This window comes from Monodelphis domestica, chromosome 2 (assembly GCF_027887165.1).
Source record: "Monodelphis domestica isolate mMonDom1 chromosome 2, mMonDom1.pri, whole genome shotgun sequence".
NCBI classification, from domain to species: Eukaryota; Metazoa; Chordata; class Mammalia; order Didelphimorphia; family Didelphidae; genus Monodelphis; species Monodelphis domestica.
In genome coordinates, this window is record NC_077228.1 from 431,527,113 (window position 1) to 431,552,389 (window position 25,277).

General features: G+C 37.2%; 1 protein-coding gene across 7 annotated transcripts in view; it reads left to right on the forward strand.

The window, feature by feature from the left end:
• ESR1 (estrogen receptor 1) overlaps positions 1 to 25,277 on the forward strand; it is a 527,593-nt gene that overhangs the window by 61,506 nt on the left and 440,810 nt on the right. The window contains exon 2 of one of the 7 annotated variants that reach the window (XM_007484763.3): positions 4,279 to 4,353. The exons of the other annotated variants lie outside the window; for them this stretch is intronic. The gene's annotated coding sequence lies outside the window, so the exon portion shown is untranslated. The remainder of the gene's footprint in view (positions 1 to 4,278; positions 4,354 to 25,277) is intronic. 7 annotated transcript variants of the gene reach the window in all.

Below are 25,277 nucleotides of genomic sequence, written 5' to 3' on the forward strand. Positions count from 1 at the left end.
TCTTCATTAAATGGAGACAAATATAATTCATTGTTAGTCCTTTGGAATTATAATTAGTCATTGTATTGATATGATTTCTGATATCTTTTAGTTTCTTTGTCTTTATGTTTTTTGGGTCATTTTATTTGTTTTCTTGCTTCTTCACTCTCCATCACTTCATATATTTTTTCTTAAGTTTCTCTGATTTTTTTCCAAACAGAGCAATGTTCTTCCATTATATTGATATATTCTAATTTATCCATTCATTCCTCAACTGGTTAACTACCCTCTTCCTCTTCCTGCTCTTATACCTCACAAATATTTTGTTACATATAGGATCTTCCTTGGAGCAAATCATTAGTTGCGAGATCACTGGTTCAAAGGTTGTGAACTGTTTAGTGACTTTTCTTGCATAGCTACAAATTGCTTCTCAAAATAGTTGAACCAATTCTACCTTTAGAACATATTAATATGTGCACATTCCCACAAAGTTTCCAAATCTAAAGATTTTTTTTTTGTGGTAAATTTGATGGATGTGAGATGAAACGGTGACATATGCCTGTATTTCTTTTATTCTTAGTGACTTGAATCATGTTGAGGCATGTTTTTCATTATTTGCATTTTTACTATCTTTTGATATCTTTATCTAATGGACTAACTGATTTCCCTAAGGTCCAGTATAGAGCCATGGGGTATTTGAACACAAAACCTTTATTTGACTCCAAATCTAGCATTCTTTCTTATAAACTACAGTGTATACCATAATATAGTATAGTAGATTGGTGTACTACACAAGAAAATAAATTGCTTTAATTCTCTGTATGGCAGTGAGAGAAATCCTAATAAATCCCATCAATTGATGGTTATTGTTTCTCTATACAGTGAACCAATTTTCTGTGATATTTATAGCTGATACTAATCATTTCATTTGTGGTGCTGCTGATCCTTCCTCATCATACATGACAATGAGACTTGCTCTGGTCCTTCTTGTGAATGAAATGCATTTGATATATTGAATAGCCAGAGATTCTCCTTTGAATGGCTTCATCTATCTACTTACCTATCTGACTATCTATTGGCTAGTGGTATTGTTATTTATGTTTGTTGCCATTTAAATTATGAGTAGTCACATAGGTCTGTATAGATATCTCTAGCATTTTTCTCCTCTACACTTCTTTAAGGGAGAAATTGATTCTTACCAGAAGGTAAAACAGAAGGTTGGGGCAAGAAGGGGGCCACTCTGCTCTCCTCAGAAAGAAGGTATATCTGGCTAGAATTCTATCTATCTACTCCTTTAAATATTGCTAGTCATGGGTAAATAATTTTTAGATTCAAGCTACACACTTGGACACTATCATAGAGATCCCCAAGCTATATATCCAAGGTTTGACTCCTTTCTACTAAATGCCAATTCCACAATGAATAGATGTAACATGGAAAATGAGCCCATTTATCCAAAGAGATAGCAAACCGAAATAAAAAAGAAAGAATGCATATGAAATTATATACCAGACAAATACAGATGGAAAGAACTCTTCCTTTGAGAGTAAGATAACTCAGTTCAACTGAGTACAGTCTTAGATGTCCCTCAAAGGGAAATTCCAGTCTTTACTGTAGCAAGTTGGAAATAAAGACATGATAGAGATTGTCAACTCCTCTACATGCTTACTTCTTCCCATAGGGCTTCTCCCTTTATGGACCTGAAAAGGGGTTGGAATCATGAATTTTCCTTCTTGATGCTGGAAACTTGAAGTGCTTGGTTCTCATCAGTTCTTCTTTCCAACTGTCACTAATTTTACCCATCCCCCAAGCAGATGAGGACCACTTTGTAGCAACAACAATAATAAATATAGCTATCAAACAGGAGAGTAAAATCTATAAAGTACTACACTAACATCTTCTAACCTACTGGGGTTGAAACAATCCTATTCGGTATTCAAAGCACTAGTAGTATGCCTATAATTCTGAATCATAGGTACAAATAACATTGAAGAAACAAATAATCAATATGGGAAGATAATAAAAAAATCTAATCTTAACTGTGGATTGAGTCTTTTCCCAATAAGAAATTTCACCCTTTCTACTAAAACACAACCAACAGCTTTTTCTGACTTGATTTGTTTGACCTTATTTTTTTATTTATTTATTTTGATTGATTTATTTGACCTTTGTAAGTTGTCTGAAGTCAGAATTACTTTCTCCCTTATTTTGGTTTTGGCCCAAGTCTGTCATTTTATCAGTACAGAGAAATAAATATTGGGATGGAAACTATCTACTGATGCAGATCTGGAGCTCAGTTTCAGGCACTCACTAGACACATTGCTAATATGTGTTAGAAAAAGGAGTTGAATCCAGATCTTCCTGATTCTAAGGCCACTCCATTATTCATTATACCATGTCAATAGAAAGGAGATAATTTTCATGTTATGGATGTGTCATTCATTTCATTAACATTTTTACTTACAAAGAATGAAATGGTGCCTATGTCCTCCATCACTCTTAAAATAAATTGTTGAATTTAATTATTGACTCCTTAAAGTATTTAGGGGTATGCCTCTCCTTCAAATCACTTGGACAGATAAAAACCCTTCTACTATCTCACAATCATATGCTGATTATAACACTGCCACTCTACTTCCTTCTTTTTCCTCCTTCAAAGGCTGAAAAACAAAACATCATGAGCAGCCAAAGATCTTTGGAAAAGAGCAGTTCCAAAGCTTTTAAAAGTCACAATTCAAAGGACAGGTCTATTGGCACTGTTGTCTAGTGTTAGTTTGAAGGCAATGTTTTGATATAGCATCTTACAATTTCAGTAGTGAGCAGTGTGTACAGAAGATAAAAAACCTTTCTGAAGTGTAAACACCATGCTATAGCTTTCAGGATATTTGAGGGCAACAGTAGGTCTATATTTGTCTAGCTGACAAATGATATGAAACATTTATCATTATTATGTAACCTGCAAATATTCCAAGGATGTAGTAGTGTCTGAGAGACAAAGGTTGTATCAGTCAATCAGTAAGTAGTTATTGAATGAATGAAAGAGTAAAGCATTTATTATACACCTATGTGCAAAGCCTTGTGCTAAGATCGGAAATACAAACAGAAAGGCAGAGATAGTCCCTGAACTCAGGGAGCTTACATTCTGATGCACATAGAGAAATATCAACTGCAAATCAGATAGATAAATGCCTTAGGAAAATTTCTTAGGGTGCAGTAGCAAAGCAGATGGCAAGGGAGAAGGAAATAAGCTAAGTCCTTGTTATGTGCCAGGCACTGTGTTAAGTGCTTTACAAATATTCTTTCAGTTGATCTTCACAACAACCCTAGGAGGTATTGCTCACAGGTGCTATTATTATCCCCATTTTATAAATGAAGAAATTGAGGGATACAAAGGTTAAGTAACAGGGTCACACAGCTAGTTAGTGTCTGATGCTGCACTTGAATTTGGGTCTTCCTCACTTCAAGTCTAACACTCTTTCCACTGTGTTTCATGGCAATCCTTAATGTCATTTCCACTGGTAAAACCATATTGACTGCTGCTATTAAACTGTCTGATAGTTTCTAGGATTTGGGGCAAAACTTTGATGAGTGGCTTTTATTTGACACTATCTATAGTACAAATAAAAACCTCGTTTCAGAAATAGGTACATATTAGCCTTAGTAGTAATTTCTTAACTGCACAATGGGATTAAGCTCCAGTGAAATTTAGCTCAAAATCTGGACTGATTTTGCTTCTACTCTTTGTAAGTCATTTCAATGAATGAGAATAATAACTGATATTCATATAGTACTTTTTGATTTTAAAAATACTTTGCATATGTTATCTCATTCGAGCCCCACATAGATCTTGTGAGAAAGGTACTGATGATATTTTCACCCCCTCCATCCCTCCATTTTATAGACCAAAAAAATAAGCTGAGGCCGAGAGATTTAAGAGTAGGGGAGTTTACACCAAAGAAAGCATTGATAGCAGGAGCTGAATTGCTGGGCTTCCTGACTCAACGTCCACTGTTCTGGGCATCATGTAATGCTGTTTCTAACACTTGAGGGAAACCTCTGGTTGAATTTAGACTATTCTTCTGTAATAACGAAAGAAGGTTTCTAGGTGTGTGTATATGTGGGGGAAGTTAATCAGTGTCTAATCAAGATATCCAAAACAGTTTGCCATAGTAGGCTGCACACCCTTGTCTATGTACCTCATGGTTGGTGAGCAGGTCAAGCAAGTCATGCCTGAGTGGCAGCTCTTAACTGTCAGTGGGAATGTATAACTGAATTAACTTTCAGCCTGTTGTATTGTAGTCTGGAGACTGACCAGCTCAGCAGGAAGGAAAGCAAGACGCTATCCCCTCCCCCTACCGTGGAGAGCTTAAAAAGGTACAGTCACTAGCTCTTTTTACCAAGATTTTTGAGTTATGAACAAAGATAAACAATTTGGAAATTAAATTATGGAGGAAATCATTACTTCTGTGCACAGGCTGCCAGACCGCAGTCATGTGCCAGTACAACCTAGGTGAACACATGCCATTCCTCAGTACTCACTGAGAAGAAAGGCAAAGGAGAAAGGGGACATTTTAAAAGCACTTAGACCTGAAAAGAGAGAAGGCTAAGAGAAGGAAGAGTTCAGGAGATACTAATGACAGCATCACCAATATGGGTTAGAATGGTCTTTGGCGCCATTGGAATTGTTTTAAACCCATAGATGATTCCCTTGGTAGATTGTGATTCTTACTTCTTTCATCTCGGGGTTGTCCTTGTAATCTTCCTTCCCAACTAAATTTAGTTTAGTAAATATTCCAGTAGTTATTAATTTCCAGTTATATGTAGAAAGCTTTTCTAGATGTTGAGCACAAAAGATTAAAAATAAAATCCAGCACACATCTTGGCCTCTAGAAACTTGCAATCAGATGGAGAGGGGGATTTGTTCTGTTCTCTATTACCCCTCTTCCACTCAATGTGGCTATAAAAATTAGCAGCAGATAACAAAGTGCTTACCTATAGAGTTTCTTCTAACCTTAATGCCCTATTCCTTTACAAAGTATGAAAAGCTTTTTTCTTTGATTGAATTGGAAAGGGCAACCAATGGCAGGAAAATGATTGGCCCTGCCCTCAAAGGATGAGCTTAGCAGCCAAGAATAGATTTGTGGAGTGTTACCCCTGCTGCTTGTAATGGAAATTGGAGATTATCTTTGTTTAATCATCCATTGTGCAGATGAAAACATGTTGAATTTGAGGCTTCAGAGGAATATCCAGGTCAAGATGTCCAGCAGGCAGTTAGTAAATATGTGTGACTAGATCTCAGGGGAGAAATTGTAGTTGAATATATAGATTTGTAAGTTATCTTCATGAAAGTGATAATTGGAGCCATGGAAGCAGATGAGGTCACCAAAGCAGATAAGTATAGAGAAGGAAGAAATGAGGACTAAGAAATATCCATACCAAGGGGGTGGGAAGAGCAAGGTGAATCAAGGAAAGGAGGCTGAAGAGGAATTGTTAGACAGGTAGAAGGAAAAAGAAATATACATGCAGAGAAGGAGCAATTTACATTTGATGCTTTTATTTCCTCACTATCACTCCTCAACTCCTTGTACCCAACTGCCAACCCAATAATTTTTCAAACTCATCTCTCAAAAAGATATCAATGATCTCTTAATCACTAAATACAATGGGCATTTTAGCCCTCATTCTTCTTGACCTTTACATAGCTTTTGACATTGTAAACCATCTCTTACTCCATGATACTTTGTCCTCCCTTGGCTTCTTTGATATTGTTTCCTACTTGTTTTTCTCCTGTTTGTTTTGTTGTTCCTGTTTAGTCTGTTTAGTCTGGTTTAGGAACCTTCTCCTTCCCTTTAAGAGTGGATATATATGCCCAGGGTCATATTTTCTTCTTTCTTTTCTCCATACTATTTTTAATTAAAAATTTATATTTATATTTTATATATTTATATTATATTATTATTGTATTATAAATTACTAAAATTAAAAAATTGTATATATTATAAATAACTAAAATTAAAAAAATTTAAACCCTTACCTTCTGTCTTGGAGTCAATACTGTGTATTGGCTCCAAGGCAGAAGAGTGGTAAGGGCTAGGCAATGGGGGTCAAGTGACTTGCCCAGGGTCACACAGCTGGGAAGTGTCTGAGGCCACATTTTAACCTAGGACCTCCCATTTCTATGCCTGGTTCTCAATCCACTGAGCTACCCAGCTATCGCCAAAATTAAAAATGTACAAAACCAAATGAAAGAAGCATTTCCATATACAAAGAAAAAGAAGATGGTACACAAATGAAATCATAAATCTCATGTATGTTCAGCTTACTTTTCTTCATAGATACATAACAATTCCTGTCCACTGATGCCCCAGTCCTTCCCCACTGTCCTCACATCACAAAAGATATTGGCAAGGTGGCCAACAAACACATATAAATCAAATCTTTTATATTTCACATTTCTGTTCACTTTCTGGAGGTAACTTTCACAGTTTATTCTTCCAGGATGAATTTGATGGCCGTGCATATTGTTCTGGTTCTTCCCATTTCACTGTTTGTTATTTCAAGTAGTTCTCTCTAAGTTTAAAAAAAATGAATCTCTTCATTGTTTCTTAAGATGCATTAGTACTCCATCACAATTATATGCCACAATTTGTTCAACAATTCTCCAATTGATGGGCAACCTCTCTATTTCCCCTATACTTTTTGCCATAGTTATTTGATCTATTCTCAAGCCTTCTAACTCTCTCCCTTTTCTAACTCTAACTCTTTTTTAGATGACTTCCAAATATGAATATCCAGTCTCAATTTTTCTCCTAAACTCCAATACCCCATTTCTAACTACCCACTGGCCATTTTTGCTTGACCATTCTGCAGATATTTTAAAAACAAGAATATTTGATTCTTATCTGTCCCTTTCATATTTAATCATTTGCTAAGTCATATTGATTCTACCACTACTAAACATTTCTCAAATTCATCCTCTGCTTCATTTACATAGTCACAAGTCTTCAGGTCTTTTTTTATCTGTTACCTAGATTATTTAAAATAAAATTATTATTTTTGTTTTTAAACCCTTACCTTCTGTCTCAGAATCAATACGAAATATCAGTCTCAAGGCAGAAGAGTGGTAAGGGCTAGGCAATTGGGGTTAAGTGACTTGCCTAGGGTCACATAGCTATCTGAGACCAAATTTGAACCCAGAACCTCCAGTCTCCAGGCCAGGCTCTCCATCCATTGACCACCTAGCTGTCCTGCATTAATTTAATTTAATACATTACATAACCTACAATAATTTAATAGGCTCTTAATAAATGCTTTGTTTTATTTCTTTGCCTCCATTTTCTTTCCAGATTTCATATAGATACCCAAATCATCTTGCTGAGGCAGAGATCTGACCATTCTCCACCTAAAAACTTTCAGGAGCTCCTACACTCTCTTAGGACAAAAATACAAACTCCTTAGCTTGAATCTTAAGGCTCCCCACAATTTGTTTTTGACCTACCTTTCTAGATTTGTTTTACATTATTCTCCTTCATGTACTCTGTGTTTCAAGTCAAACTGGGCTGTTAGCATTTCTCTTAATTTTACATTCCATTTCCCACCTCTGCCTGTTTATTATCCTCAATGCCTATGGCTAATTCTTTCCTTATCTCCTTAAGATTCTCTATCTTCCTTCAAGGCTCAGCTCAGGCTAGCTTTTATTTTTCCCTTAATCCTGCCTGCTGATGAGTTACCTACTTTCTTAATACATATAGCATTTTTTTCTCCCCTATCACTCTCAATCTTAAATTTTTATAGTTTGTAGATTTGTATCCCTTAGTAGAATGTAAGCTCTTTGAAAGCAGGTACAATTTTTTTTTTTGTGCCTTACACCTTCTACCTAATGAATTTTTATTGATGTGAATCTATAGTCTGTAGAAAGGCCAATTAGGAAGAGAACTGAGAAAAGTCCATTGTATTTGGGAATTAAGAAGTCATTAGTAGGGGCAGCTGGATAGCTCAGGAGATTGAGAACCAGATCTAGAGACAGGAGATCCTGGGTTCAAATGTGGCCTCAGACACTTCCCAGCTGTGTGACCCTGGGCAAGTCATTTAACCCCCATTGCTTAGCCCCTACTGCTCCACTGCCTTGGAACCAATACACAGTATTAATTCCAAGATGGAAGATAAGGGTTAAAAAAAAGTCATTAGAGATGTCTGGAAAGAATTATTAAAGTCTTAAAGAACTCCCATTTCAGAATTTGGATGAGACCTGAAACAAATATTAGTGAGGAAGCTTTCAGGATCTCAATAACTGAAGCTGGGATAGGAACTAGGAGTGGAGCCACAAGATGTAGATCTGAGCTGTAAGAGAATCAAAAAGGCAATAAGATATGGCTGTTCACAGAGCCCAGACTTGTTTGTCCCATTTTTCTATTTATTATGTCTGTAGATAAGCAACAGACACAGTCCTTCCTAAAAAAGTTTTAACCTCAGTGTTAATGGATTTAACATAAAGCCATTTTAAAAATACATTGAACACAAACCCATATTTTTCATGTAACTATCATCTTGGAGTTAACCAATAAGAAATAACAAAAAGGTAAAAAGACATAATTGGAATTGGACTTAATAAGTGCTTGGTGCTTTAAGAGTTGATATACTTGGCTCTGAAGTTATGATCACAATTCCTGTTTCAAAGATTTTTCTCTTTTCTTTGGGTTTCCAGTTTTTTGGGATTATCTTTTTTGGCTCCCCCTCTCAATGTAATCCAAGTATCTTCTGGCCCTTATTGAATATAGAGCTCTGTATTAAACTGTGTAAAAAAGAAAAGAAAGAGAAGACATAATCCATAATCTGGGAGATTCCTTCTAGCTCTAAGTCAATAATCCATTTTCTGACTCTTAATTCCAGTACGATATTCTTTCCATCATACCTAAATATGACTGAAAGATGAAGTCTGGTACATTTGATTTGCTGTTTGGTTTAGCAGTGACTTTCTTCATATATGTGTTAGGAAACCAGATGTCCCAACTCTTTTCATTCTGTGTGGTAGTATTTCCACAACATTCTAACATTCAGATGAAAAATGAAAACTGCAGGCAATCCAATTGCCTGGTTCATAAGGCCAAATATTCTAATGCTCCAAGACTGGCCCAGCTGTGCACATAAAGTTATGGATGATCTATGGCTGTCAGTGCAATCCCTCACTCACAAACATCTAAAAAGGGATTCTTAATTTGGGATCCATGAACTTATTTGTAAAAATCTTCTGATAACTATATTTCAATTTAATTGGTTTCCTTGGTTATCCTACATGTCTATTTTTTTTTATATTGAAAATCATTGTTTTGAGAAAGCGGCCATAATTTTCTCTAGGTTGCCAAGGGATCCATGATCCCCAAAGGTCAAGAACAATTATTCTTGCTATGTGCCAGGCACTGGGAATACAAAGATCAAGGTGCAACAGACATTCTCCTCAAGGAGCTGATATTCTAGGGGGGGGGCAGTATGACATCTATATAGTTACATACAAAGTAAGATTCAAGATGATGTGCCACTAGTGGCTTGAAAGGATCCAGAAAGGTTGCCTGTAGATGGAGGCATTGAAGCTCAACCTTGAAAGATACTAACTACTTAGCAAAGAATCACAGAATCATATTTCTAGAGCTGGAATATAGCTGAGGCCAGCTCCTTCAAACCCCTTCGTTTTATAGATGAGAAACCGAGGACTTACAGCGGTTAAGTGCATAGAAATGCTATTGCTTTTAATGTATATTAACTACTAGACATTTTCCCCTCTGACATCGAGGGAAAAATAATGTTTGGTCACGTAAAAAGAAATGAAATAAAATTTCAAAATGCCTGTGTGCCTTTCCTTCCTATCAAGGGTACAGGATGAATTTCTTCAGATTACCTTGGCAACAGGAGATTAGCCTACTCTGTACAACTCCACCTATGTGTCCCCCAGCTGTTTTTCTCAACAACACTGGGCCCTGAGGAAAAAAAAAAGGCAGCCTGGAATCCTTGTTTGCTTCCTGACACAAAAGTCCTTCTGAGGATTTGTGCTTAAGTGGGAGGGACACAGTCTGCCTCAGAGGTTTTGATATTTATCTTGGTAGTGCATTGGGTCAATTTCATGAAGGTTTCCTGGGAGAAGGACAGATATTGTGGGTTGTCCTTGCTGTGCCATTAGATTGTATCAGGGTCCCCTCACTATAAGGTCATTTGCTTTCTTCCTACATGAGTGTCCTTGCCTGGTATATCATCCATAATCCTTTGCATTGGTGAGGAAGGCTGCGGCTTAAAGCAGGGGAGAATTTCAGGCATTAATCCAAAGGACAGAAATCTCTGGTGGTCGAAAGAAATGTGCCCAACAGAGATGCTACATGGAACAGCAATAGTACCTCCTTCTCTCCTTCCCTTCCCCCCAGGTCAAATGCAGCATCTTTGAAAACTGTTTGCTTGCATGATGTAACCTTGGAATTGGGAGATTTTTTTTTAACTTTTATTTTTATCATGCTACCTCACTTATGCTAGGCTGGCTGGATAGTTTGTTAATCTTGGAGTCTTTGAACCTTGCCTCTATTTTTATCCTGTATATATGAGGCAGATGTTTGAGTAACTCAGTTTTAACATTATTATAATTTTTTAAGACCAAAAGAACATGAAACCAAGGTTGCTCTTATGACGGCAAAAAACTGCCTGCTATATACATGAATGAATGTGTGTGTGTGTGTGTGTGTGTGTGTGTGTGTGTGTGTGTGTGTGTGTGTGTGTGTGTGTGTATGTTAGGGGAATTGTCCATAGACTGAAAGGGTCATAGATTTAGAATAAGAAGGAAATTTTGAGGCCATTGGGTTCAAAACCTTTTTTTTTTACAAATAAGGAAACTGAGCCATAGAGGGATTAAGTGACTTGCCCAGGAGTAGCATGTATCTGATGCAAGATTCAAAACCTGGTTTTCCTAAACTAAAATCCAGTGCCCTGTCCACTTTACAATATTGGCTTCCTTCTCTTTGCTATAACTTGTTAATCACCAAAAACAACTATTTTAACATGTGAAGAATAAAGAATAGGATTAGCCAAGAAATAGAATTTCTGTTTTGTGTAGGGTTTTTTTGGGGGGGGAATACACATATTAAATTTAACATGATAGTAGCAACATTGCTTCATTTGTGTCTCCTTCATTTGTTTTTCTTGTCCTTTGTGTAATTACTCAAAGGATTCAGGATGTAAATGGCCAATGTCAGTGTCCCCTGCATTGGTGTAGAACACAAAACATCCCTGCCGTTTGACCCATTGTAATTCTACATGTCCTTCCCAATTCACTGAAGATGTGTACAGCACTGTCCCCTTTCTCCTCCACTTTATTGTCTCTCTATGCTCAGGCCGTTGATGGTGGCTGAGGGCAGAAGGCAGCTCATGGAAAGGACAGCAGTAAGTGGGGATGGAAGATTAGCTGTTGATACTAGCAATACCTCATTTAGGTAAAGCAACCATGGTGGTTGTAGCATCATAGATTTAGAGCTGGAAAGGAATTTGGTGATCAATTAGTCCAACCCTTCCATTTTATAAGAGTTTATAAGGGAAGAAACTGAGGCCCAAAGATGTTAAATGACTTCCCCTTGATCACACAGGCAAATAGAGGCATAGCTAATTATTGAAGCCAGGTCCAGCCCCAGGGCTTTTTTTGCACTGCAAATGATGCCTCCCTACATGAGGCTTCATCATTTCATTCTTGGAGGATCTTTCCTTAATGAAATACCTTGAAAATCAATTACCTTTCAAATTGTCACCTCCAGAACATTTTCTCTTTCAATGGATTTGGTCAGGTCTGACTGAGCCCTCTTCCAAACTCCAACTTCTTGAGAGTTCCTTCTATTTCCTCTAGTTCCTTCTATTACCAGATGTGACATCTGGTACTGAGATGTTAGAGTCCAAATAAATCACTTACTGAGTTTTTATTGTGTGTAAAACCCTATGATAAATTTTAGTCATACAAATGGAAAAGTATGACAATGCTTGCCTCAACAAGTTCACATTCTAATGGAAAAGACAATACAAATGGAGGGTTTCAGCAGAAATTCAGATTGTCCTTAGCACACTTAGGAGGTGATATCTCTTCTATAATGTCATTTCCACTGACAAAAGCATACCAGTTTTTAATGATGAGCCCTCTGACAGTGCCAAGTCCTTTGGTGACAAGAACTTTCTTTTCTGGGTCTTCAGTAAAAGTGGCTGTAGCACCATCAAGAGAAGCTGCCAGGCTGTTTCCCCTAAGTAACCACTTGCTTCTCAGGATGATGGCTACAGACACTGGGCTAGAAGCATTGCTAATTCAAATGCTCTTGGGTTGAGTTGAAGGTTCTTCACTGTTTCCATCAGGATCTGAGAGGTGTTGGTGATGGTCAGCTTTCTTGACATTGTTTCCTGTCTCTTCTGTGGAGTGTGTTGCTGTTTTACCAAGGCTGGCATATGTGTCCTAGGTTTGGCAGTTGGTTAGTAGGAGGTAGGGATGGCTAATTCCTTCTCCACAGGAGATGATGGATGTGAGTGCTGTGTTAGAAGCAGGACTGGTGGTCTGGAAGGTGTTCCTACTCCAATGGCTCTTGTTCCTATTATATTGATGGTGGTAGTTGGTCGACAGTTGTTATTGGTTATGGTGAAGAAACTGGACCTTTTCCTATCTCTGCAATGATTTCTGCTCACAGTGATGACTACAGGGACTGGTCTGGAAGAAGATCTGGTGGGACACACTGTCATTCTTTAATTCAAGGCCTTGGACTGTCTCCATCAGGGTGTAAGGGGGAGATGGTGGATAAAGTAGTGTTAGTGGTATGACTTGCTTTACATGCTGCCTCTTATCCCCGCTTTGGGTTCTCCAATCTTTCAGTAAGCCCGACTTGCCTGTCTTCTCAGTGGCATTTGTAACATAATGAAGCAGTAATACTTTTGTGACACTTGGGAATTGCCACCTGGGAAAATGGTGAAGAGAGGGTTTATTCATTTGTTCTTGAAGAACTCAATACGTGACCTCTTACTATATGCATGGTAATAGGGCATAGGGATGGATTAGGAGGGAGGAAAGATAATTAGAGGTGTAAAGTATGGTCTTGGTCTTTATTTTCCAGGACCTTATAAACTAGTTTAACAAGACTCTAAGAGACACAGGAAATAAGTAATAATGTGAGGCAGTATAGGATTTAGTGAAAAAAATGGCAAATATAGAAAATTACTGCTATAGTTACTTAGGGAAAGGAGAAAAAAACTGTGGACTGAAGCAACAGGGAAAAATCTTTTGGAGGATGATAGTTTTGAACTGGATTTTGAATGATTAATATGGTTAGAATAGGATCAGGGTGGGGTGGGGTGTGGGGAAAGAAAAAAACAACACTTCTTATTTCTTGGTGAGAAAGAACATAATAAGCAAATGAAATGCCTATGTGTGGAGGGAAATGTAGAATAATTTGGCTGGAAGGTTGAGTTTGTTATTGGAAGATAAAATTGAATATGTAGGCAGAGCCAGATTATTTGACCCTTGAATTCTGGGGTGAGCATTTGGAGTTTAGTCTATAGAGAATTAGGGAGCAGGGGTGGTCATTGGCTCTTTTTTAAAAAATCCTTACCTTCTGTCTTGGAGCCAATATTGGCAGAAAAGCGGTAAGGGCTAGGCAATGGGGGTCAAGTGACTTGCCCAGGGTCACACAGCTGGGAAATGTCTGAGGCCAGATTTGAACCTAGGACCTCCTGTCTCTAGGCCTGGCTCTCAAGTCACTGAGCTATCCAGCTGCCCCCAGACATTGGCTCTTTTAAGGTGTATTTGTATTTGTGTGTGTGCTTACATTTGTGCATGTTACAAGACAATGAAAATAGTGTTTGGAGGATTCAAATCAGGCAGAAGGCTATAGGATGGTGGAGCGGAAAGATAGGCAGTAAAAAAGCAATCAGAAGGTCATTGCAGTAGTTCAGTGGGAAGGTAAGAGTATCTAGAGACAGGTGGTGGCAGAGGAAATGGAGGGAACAGAATGATATGAAAAATTTGAAAAAAATATTGATTATATCTGGGGTCTTGGTGCAGGAGATGAAGGAAAAGGGAGAGTGAGAAGCTGGATTTGAAATCTAAATGCTGGGTGAATTGCATACCATAATCAGAAAAAAAAATTGGAAGGTAGAAAATACATTGGGGAAGAAGATATGTTCAGTTTTAAATCTATTGAGTTGGAGGCAACAGAAGGGCATCTACATGGAGTTGTGGCATAAAAATCAACTGAGTGCATATTTTCCAATACAGGAGCACTTTGAAGCTAATGCATCCAAATATTTATGAATACTTCTATGTTGCTGAACTTCTACTTATTTACAGATTGCCCAACTTCTTCTGTGTCTTTCCATATAAGAGTAATAGAGTAGGCACATATATATTCATATTTACATTTGCATATTATATAGTTGTAGATATAAATGCTAAAATGAAACTTTTTAAGTGAGAATTATTAAAATGAGTAGTTTGTTAGATCTAAATTCAAATTCAGCTTCAGTTAATGCGTGTCACCATGGGCAAGTCCTTTAATTACTGTCTGGCTCAGTTTCCTCAAATATAAAATGTCAATAACACTCATCACCCAGGGTTGTTGTAAAAATCAAATGAGGTCATATTTGTAAAGTCCTTAGAATAGTTCTTGAAACTATATATATATATATATATGTATATATATATACATAAATATATACTTGTTCTCTTACTATATATGTACTTTCTATATACTTACTATATATGCTATCTACACTGTCTCTCTCTCTCTTTATATATATATTTTTCTCTTACCCTTTGTTAGTGTTACATGGAAAAGGGAATATACGACCAAGTTATGGATACTATGGCAGCTAGGTGTTCCAGTGGATAGAGCACCAGACTTGGATCAAGAAGACGAGTTCAAATATGGCCTCATGTTTATTAACTGTGTGACTCTGGGCAAGTCATTTAACTTTGTTTGCCTCAATGTCCTCATCTGTAAAATGAACTGGAGAAGGAAATGGCAAGCTAACTAGGTATCTTTGTCAAGATAATCCCAAATGGGGTTAAAAAGATAACTGACTGGAAAACTACTAACAGCCAAAACAATACACTTTTATATTTAAAATTTGCATTATTAACATTTTCTCCCGCACTTTCTTAAGTCTAGATAAACAACAATACAGTAACCCAAGCCCTGATTTGTAGCATTTGCTGCTTTCTGAACTGTACATGCTTACCCTGAAAATTCAACAATCAACTCTAGTCTGAGCTGGTCCAAGTTGGCTCCAGCACATATCTGTATCTTTCCAGGTCTGTGGGAAAATCTGGATGAGAGTAGATGAACAGGGTATCTTCTTTTTACTATCAAAATTTTGCCAAAAGAAAATCTTATACCAAGTTGTATATTTTGTTAACTGATCTAAAGTTATTTAGATTAAAATATGAATATTTCAAATAATGTTGTATTTCACGAAAATATCTTTTTGATAATTCTCTTTAGTAGTTGTATATTCCAATTTATATCTGTTTAAATATATTTTATCATAATGCTTCAAGAAATCTTTCAACCAACTAGTTGATCAAACCAAATCAAACCAAATATCAAATATTTATCAAGTGCCTAGTATATGTTCATTGCTAGTCATGGATGATGCTATGAGGGTTAGAGAAAGGGTACAAAACAGTGTCCCTGTCTGTACAGTGTCCCTTGCCCTGTTCCCTACTGGACTAAAGCTTTTGATCTTCAGACTACTGGGAATTCAAGATATCAGGTGTTCAAATTTCACCTTAGAAAGCAATGTTTGTGAAGCAGAAGGAATCTATTTAGCATTAGTGTGGCTTTTCTAGTATTCTGTTTCTCTTGTCCCTCTACTTTTTCTTGTCCCAACTCTCATTCTTTTCAAATTCAATCAGAATTTTAATATAGGTGGTCTGTTACACTTGGGTTACATTTCCATAATGCTGATAGAATTCTGTTAGACTTGTTTTTCTCCTTAATCTTTATCTTCTAGAAAGCTTAGGGGGCATATTAAACTAAGTTTATCTTCTAAAATTGTATTATTTAAAAAAAAAGTTTATTCTTCCTTGGTGTCAATATATGTCAGGCAAAAGTGTCTTGGTGAGGGGGCAGCTGGGTAGCTCAGTGGATTGAGAGCCAGGCCTAGAGAGGGGAGGTCTGGGTTCAAATTTGGCCTCAGGCACTTCCTAGCTGTGGGACCTTGGGCAAGTCACTTAATCCCTAGTGCCTAGCTCTCACCATTCTTCTGCCTTCTAACTAATACATGGTATTGATTTTAAGACTGAAGGTAAGGGTTAAAAAAGAATATCATACTTTTAATTCTCTGTTTCATATTATCTAACACAGAAATGTACATGCTGGAGTTAACAGAAGGAGAGAAAATCCTTTCTTTTGCCATTCCAGAATTCAGAAGTCAGGCTAGATGAATCATAATTCTAGAGCTAGAAGGGACCTCAAAATCCATTTAGACCAATCCCCTCATGGTATAGAAGAGGAAACTTAGGCTGAGGGAGATGAAAGGACTTATTGAAGGTCACTCACAGGAAGGTAGAATTTGATCCCAGGTCATCAGACTCCAGGGTTAACGTGTTTTTCCTCATGCCACACTTTCCCTAAAGATCTTCTATTCCTTCTGTAATCCCACATGGGGCTATCCTCTATCAATTAACTAAAATCCCATTTCTGACCACTACTTGTAGAACACAAAGACATTTTTTCTGTGATCATTGAGCAAACCCATCAGTTTTCCAAGACAGTTCATGTACCATTTGTTAAATTTCTTTTTTGTTGTTGTTGTTTCCTAATTCTTTTGTTTGATGAACAAAATATATTTTGATTCATGAGTTTTGTATATATCAGGGAATGGTGGGAGAGTGTTTCTAATTATGACTCTCTGCCTATACAACTTGGAGAACAAAGATTTCATCAAAAGAGACTAGGCTTATTTTGTTTGTTTTCCAAGAAATCTGAAGACTATCCTCTTTGGTTTGGGATTTGGGGGTTTCAGGATGAATTTTTTAATGTTTCAAACTTTTCTGGGTAGATTCTTAGAAATTGCTAAGAGCCAGTTCCCAGGATTACCGCTGGTTTTATTATTTTAATTAGTGGAAAAAGAACTGTCTAAAGCAATAAATCTCTGAGGTCTTTTTATTATTGAATATAATTGCTTTGTGCAGTCAAATTGTCTTCTTATTCTTATACAGTAGTGGCATCACCATCTTACTTATCAACTGAACAAATTAGATTAAAAAAAATCAAATCAACACACATCTACTCATGTTTATTCTGTGCAACACATGCCTACTCTGTGTAAGTCTCTGCTCTAACTCATCAGAGATGAAAAGAACTGTAGGACAACATCCTGATTCTAAAGGAGCTTCAAGTTTTGTTGGGAGGACAGTATATAAACACATGAAAAGTTAAATGGAGGATGGAGGGGGAAGGGAACAAGAATTTATTAGGTGCCCACTATGTAGTAGTACTAAGCACTGTACAAATATATTTTTTGGTAACAATAACCATGAGAGGTATGTGCTATAATTATTATCCTTATTTTATAGAAGAGGAAACTAATGCAGACACAGGTTAAGTGACTCGCCCAGTATAAGTGTCTAAGGTCAGTCAATTTGATCTTTCTGATTCCAGGGCCAATATTATATTCACTGAACCATGTAGGAGATGTTGTTAAGGAGATTAATTGCTAGGTGAAGTAGATAATAATTTCTCTAATGGGAATAAAGCAAAAGAAGGGAAGGGAATGGCCACTTATTAAGTACCTACAAGCATACTATGTGCCAGGCACTGGGCTAAGTGTTTAAATAGCATTTCATTCAATCTGATATAAACATTCAGAGAAAAGAGATTAGGAGACTGAAATTTTCCAGAAAGATTTTTGTTTTGTTTTAAAAGATCTGAATTTGAATTGGATGTTGAAGAATGGGTAGGATTTGAACAGCTGGAGCAGAATGGGGAAGATAGATGAGTGAAATGGTAATAAGCAAAAGCTTGTAGGTTAGATGGAAAGAGATGTATTTGGAGGGCAGTAAGCCCATTGTTGAGAGGAAAAAATTAATCCTTCATAAATAAAAAAAATCTAGGGTATACTTTTTTTACCCAAGTTAACCTTAAGAGTTTTGGAAAATTATCGGGCAAAGATGTTTCTAATATCCATTGGTGTTACACTTTTATATTTGTCTGAAACCTTGAACACTTCCATAAATCTCAATAACTATATCTGAACAAGTTGGAGGGTTTCCAACCTGCATCCAAAACAACCCTTTCCCTTTTGCTTTTCAGACTGTCCTTTTCAGGGCAATATACCTTGGCAGTACAGAATTCTCCATCATGTGAGCTCAGCATGTTGTCCTTCCCTCAGGCAACTTACATTATATCAAGGAAACCAACTGTAGGCATAAATAGACAGATACACATATATAAACACATATACATACACATATCTATACATGATGATTTCTACCCACCTATCCATCCATCCGTCCATCCATCTATCTATCTATCTATCTATCTATCTATCTATCTATCTATCTATCTATCTATCTATCTATCTGTCTGTCTGTATACCTGTCTGTCTGTCTGTCCACCCATCTATCTATCTATCTATCTATCTATCTATCTATCTATCTATCTATCTCAATGTATTCTGTCAGACAGAGTCACTAGTAGCTGGAGGAATTGGATTAAGCTTCATGCAGCAGGTGATGTTTAAACTGTATTTTGAAAAATGGATTCTAAGAGAGAGAGATGAGGTAGCAGTGTATTTTAGACAAGGAGGATAACCTATGTATGTAAAAAGCTTAAATCTTATGCTGTGTACAGATACACACACACATATATTTATTTATTCTCCTATCATTGACATATCTCATAGGACTATTGGATTCAGAACTGGAAGAACTTTTACAGATAATTTCATCTAGTCCTTCCCCTTGTTTTACAGAAGAAAAACCGAAGCCCAGAGACATTAAACTGACTGTCCAAGCTCACACAGATAACAAGTTGCTTCCTCTCCAAATTCCATGTCCAATTACTTTATTAGCATGTTTTTACAATTTTATCCCATAAACATGTCAAAAATGAATTTGAATTTTTCACAACACAAAATAGTTAAGAATTCATGTTTCTTTTATGGCATATGAAATTTTCTTTATGATTTCAGGCTGAGGCATTTCCCAACTTATAAATGAGTTATATTCATGTGTAAGTCAGTTGTTTCAAACCTGCCACACATTTTCCCTCACACATTTCCCCACATTTTCCTCATAAATTGCTAGCCCACAAAAAAGCACATGTAGCCCATAATGCATACTTTAGGGTTTGGTACTCTTTTGGGCATTAATCATCATCTGAAAGAACCTAACCACCATGTGTGATGCTCTTTCTGGAGAAATGCATTGAGATACCAGTAACACATCTGTCCCTCCTTGCCAGCCCCCCACAATGGCAAACTTTAGGGAACAGGGTCTGTATGTCTCTCTTCTTGACTTGATTCTCTCCTCCAATTCTCCTTCCCATAGCACCATCCCCATTCTCCTTCCCACTTGCCAAGCAAGGGGAAGTTGGACTCCAGTAGTTTTGAGATTCTGGTGGTAGTTCTATGGCCTGAGGGAGAGGCTTCAGTGTTCTGGCAGGACTGGAATGGGATGTAGATTATACAGTGAGGAGTGAGAAAGAAGAATGAGGAGGAGGCTGTAAGGAATGGGGACAGGGTTTCCAGAGTTAGAAGAAAGAAGAAGGAGGGGCGGAACCCCCTGCTTATGTAAACTTTTGGGAGTCTTTCTAGGCCCTGGACTGGTTCCACAGACACACTGGACTTCTTTCTTTTTTCACTGGGCCTCAGGGAATAGCTTGCATGTTTTCTTTTCCATTGCCACCATGGATTGATTCTGACTACGATTTTTCTCCATTTCTGACTTTCTGTAGAACAGAATAAAGTCTCACAGCTCTTTCCTGATAGGTTACCCTGAAGTAATCACATTGCTCTTGGCAAGTTTTTCCAAGGAAATGTACTCCAAGTGAATGATTAAAAGGGAGCCTGGTGAACTATACAGCACACTGGGAGACAGAAAATCTCAAGTTTTACTTGCTAACTATGTGACCTTAAGCAAATCACAATGTCTGGGCCTCATTTTTCTCATCTGTGTTTTAAGATCTCTTTCAACTCATAGACACCATGATTCTTATGCCTTTTCATACCCATTCTCTTTCATTTAAATGCCCTAGAGATGTCTGCTATAGATACTACTAATCATATTTTGGAATAGAAAAGAAATGAATTAAAATCAACCAATAAATTAATCAATAAATGTTTATTATGTTCTTACTCTTTGCTAGACACTGTATTAATCTTTGGAGAGATTTGTAAAAAAAAGGTAAAAGCAGTTTCTACCCTCAAAGAGCTCATAATCTATACTAGAGAAATTAAGAGGCAGAAGTTGGGAAGGAGAATATTCCAGGCATAGGAGACATGGAGAACAAGGAGCCAGAGTGTAGTGTCCTGTGTGAAGAACAAATTGGTGTAGAGTACACTGAGGGGAGTAAGTATGGGAAGCTTAAGAAAGAATTATGTTATGAAAAATAGTTTGAAATGCCAAACATAGGACTTCATATTTGATCTTGGTGGGTAATAGGAAGCCATAGGAGGTTATTGAGTTGGGATGGGGAGGGGAAAGGCAGCCATGGCAGATATCCTTTGGCAAAGTCATTTTGGTATCAAAGTGAAAAGAGATTGGAGTAGTGAGCAAATTTGAGTCAGGGAGACTAATTTGAAGTCTACTGACATAGTATAAGTGAGAGGTTGATTAGGGATGAAATAGAGTGGTGACTGGTTAAGTGGAGAGTTGTGTAAATGTACCAGAGATATGTGGGTAGAGATGACAAAATTTTGCAACAGATTGACTTTGTGGAGTTAGTGAGAGGACGGAAGCATTAAGTAGGACACCAAGATTTTGAGCCTATGTAGATAGCAGAATGGTTTGTGCCCTCACCAATAAAAGGGAAGATCTGAAAAAAGGAGGGTTTGAGGGGAAAAGAAAATGAATACATATTGAATTTGACATGCTTATCAGGCAGCCAGTTATAGATGTCCTAAAGGCAGTTGGTGATGCAAAACTAGTTCAAGAGAAACATTAGGTCAAAATACACAGAAGAGAGTGTTAGAAAGTCATGGTTCTGAGCGACAATATGCTAACTACTGCCAAGAGGTCAAGAAGGATGAGGTTTGAGAAAAGACCATTATGTTGGCAATTAAGAGATTATTAGTAAATTTGGAGAGACCAGTTTTAGTTGACTGATGAGGTTACAATCCAGATTGCATAAAGTTTAGGAGTGACCAGAGGAAGAGAAGAAACCTAATGTAGACTGCTTTCTCAAGGAGTTTAGCCAAGAAGAAGAGGAAAGATAAGGTGTGATAGCTAGTGGGAATGATAGGATCTGGTGAGGGCTTTATGTTTTTCTTAAGGATGGGGGAGATATTAAATTGGTAGATAGCAATGATGGAGTCAGAAGATAAGAGATTTAAGATAAAAGAGTAGAGATGATAATGAGGTCAATCTGCTGGGAAGCACAGGAGAAGATGGGATCAAGCATACATATTTAGTGTTTGGTTTTGTTAAGGAAAAAAAAAAACACTTCCACTCAAGACTGGAGTAAAGGAAAAGAATGAGAAAGAAGGAAGGAAAGGAGGCAGAAGGAATTAAAGAACTAAGGAAGACAAAGAAAGCCTGGAAATTGACCACTGCTTTGGATGAAACCAGTTGCAATGAGGGTGTCAGAATAACCAAGAGGAAAGAACAGTCTTTGGATTTTCTCCTTCCTTCCTTCCTTCCTTCCTTCCTTCCTTCCTTCCTTCCTTCCTTCCTTCCTTCCTTCCTTCCTTCCTTCCTTCCTTCCTTCCTTCCTTCCTTCCTTCCTTCCTTCCTTCCTGTATCTCAGAGGACAAGGTAAGAAGCAGTATTGGGGCAGTAGAGTGGAAAATAAGGGAACTGATCTTAGACTTCATTTGGGGAAAGAGAAAAAAGATGAGAGTAAAGTACATGAAGGAGAATGAAATCACAAAGTGTCGGGGATTAGAAGAGTGTATGAATATGAAGGAGACAAAATCCAAGAAAGAAGGCATCATTAAATTTCATGGCATCAAAAGTCTGTACAGAAATGTTCAAAGTATTGGTAAAAATCAGCTTGAGAGATTGGAGATATAAGTTCAGTCTCAGAGGTACAATGGAAATCCAGTAACATTGTCTGAAAGGGTATGCTTTATCCAAAAGGAATAGGATGGTAGAGGGGTCAATGAGAAGAATAGCTTTATATGTTAATATAATTCAAGGTCTATAAGAGGAAACCTAGTGGTGAGCACTTGGGTACAGATAATTGCAGGTAGAAACAGAAGTGATATCAGAGAACAGACAATTTAGACAAAGGGAAGAAATAGACTAAGTATTCAGGAAATAAATTATATCCTTGGCATGGAATGATTATATAGAATTCTGACATTTTCTGGAGTTTTATTCTAACTAAAAATAAAAACAGATAATATTGTGTTAACTTGCCTTAATGACAATTTCATACTTCAAAAGGCAGAGGAAGCAACAAGGGGATCTGGCATTTTTACAATCAAAGGGGAACTGATAGTTGATGTAGAAAGGCTAAAAGTCTGGGCATGGTTGTATACACCTGTAATTCCTGCTATTGAGGAGGCTCAGGCTGGAGGATCCCTTGTAATTCTGAGTTACAGTAGACTAAACCAATTGGATGTCATACTAAATCTGGAACCAACATGGTGAGGCCTTGGTAGTTCAGGGCCACCAGCTTTCCTTAAAACAGAAAAGGAGCAAGGCCAGAGCTTCTTTGGTGATCACTGTGGGATGAATCCCATGAATGAGTGCAGTACCTTTAGCCTAGATGATCATAGGGAGACCAAGGCAGGCAGTCAGGAAAGAAGAAAAGAAGTCACAGAAAGAACTAGAAAGGTAGAAATAAAGAAAAAAAGACAGGAAGAAAGGGAAAGGAAAGAGAGGGAGGAAGGATAAAGAAAGGAAGGAAGGAAGGAAGGAAGGAAGGAAGGAAGGAAGGAAGGAAGGAAGGAAGGAAAGAAGGAAGGAAGGAAGGAAGGAAGGAAGGAAGGAAGGAAGAAAGGAAGGAAGGAAGGAAGGAAACAAAGAATGAAAAGCTAAGAAGCTCGTTGGAAGTTCCCACCATTTGACCTAACATTTGCAATAGATCCCAAGAAAGCCAGGCATAACATATGTATCTTATTTTGCAGCACAGATTTAAACAGGTTATAAAGAGGATCAAATCAGTTTGATCCCAGGGGTTAAAATTCTACAAGAGAAGTCAGTCCAGAAGGGATCAAAAGAAAGAAATTCTGAAGACACATAGTTAAACAATTCCACTGAGACAGAAAAGGGAGAGTTGTCTAGAGACTAATGAGAATATACAAGGACCTCTGGCTCAGTTTAAGAAATATATGCATTATAGAAGAGGTAAGCAAAAGTAGGTAATGGAATAGAGATATAAAAAGGTGGCAAGTTGCTGCTATAAGAGTAGAGCAAAGGCACAAAAGCTCAGGCATACACAGGACATCTAAAAGTCATTTTATTTTTTTTTTTATTATAATGGAGAAAATAGGAGGAAATAAAGAAGGAATAGCGCCAATGTTAATGGGTAATGGAGAGAAAGTAGAATTACTCAACACATATTTTGCTTCTCTTTTCCATGTCAAGGAAAATAGTATTTACTCTAGAAAGAAGAAAACAGACATGGCAAATAAAAAGTGGAAAACCAAGATAAGTAGGGAGATAGTAAAAATGCTTGGCTGCCCTTGATGAGCTCAGGAAGTCAGGCCCTGGGGAATTTTATTTCAGGATAGTGAAAGATTTGTCAGATATGATTGCTAATTTTTGAAAGATTGTAGAGAATGGGAAAAGTGCTGCAGGACTGGAAAAGGGCAAATAACACGATTTTTAATAAAGGTATAGTCTTAGGGAGTTGCCTGGGAGCATTAAGAGATAATTGACTTTCCCATGGTCACAGAACCAGTTGATATGTCATAGGATACAACTTTTAAACTATGTTAGGGATTTTGGCAACATTGCAAAACAAAGTATTAGAAGGAATGTTAGTGAATATCTAAAAAGGAAGCTAGGACCAGAAAGGGCCATGATGATTTAATCAAGAACAGGTCATGACAGATTGATGTGATTGTTCATTTTTGACCCTATTATTAGGTAGACAAGAAACAAGTTATAGATGTAGATGATAGTGAAACACCTGTCAAAGTCTCTGTTGGACAAAATAGCAACATGGGTTTGACAATTGAGTGTAAAGTGGGTCGTTGTCAAATCTGAAGGTGTCTAGTGAAGTGCCATTGTGATTTATGTTTGACAATGTGTTGTTTAATATTTAATTAAGACTTGGATAATCAAGGCACAGATGGGTACAACAAGGTTTATCAAATTTGCTAATAGGCATAGCTAGCATAGTGTCAAGATCCTAAATGATCTTGGCATGTTAGGACATTAGGCTTAAAAAAGCAACTTTTATTTGGGTGGAGTGCTGTATCTATGATTTTATTCATGTAAAGAATTCCTCAAAAAGAAAACTCCTTCAACCAATGGAGAGCCATACCTGCTTTCTACTTTATACCCCTAGACAGTTGCCTGGAGGCATCAAGATGTTAAGTAATTTGCACATGGTTACAGAAACAGTATGTATCACAGACAGGACTTGAATCCAGGGCTTTCAGCATCCATGGCCAGCTCTCTATTAACCTTCTCAAGGTAACATTTAATAAAGATATAAACTTTTATACCTTTTTATGAGCTAAAAGATCAGTTATCCAAATAGAACATGGAGAGGTATGGCTATATAATAATTTGCCTGAAAGAGATCTTAATGACTACAAGGCAATTAGTGGACTATAGGCTTACCATGAATGAAAAGTATCCAAAGAAGCAGGACTTAGACTGCACAAACAGAGATCACAAAAGGTAAATTTCTTGTCATACTCTCTTCTGGTGCGAGTATATCTGGAATACAGTGTTCAGTTCTGAATTGATTTTAGGGTTGATATTGATAGAAACTGAGCTCATACATTCAACTATAATGCCATGTAAAGATTGGTTATGGGAGCTGGGTATGATTAGCTTGAGAAAAAATACTTTGGGGAATATGATAGATGTGTTTAATTATTTGAAGAATTGTCATATACAAAAGAAATTAGATTTATTCCACTTGTCCCTAGGGTATAGTGGTAGGACGAGAGAGTAGAAA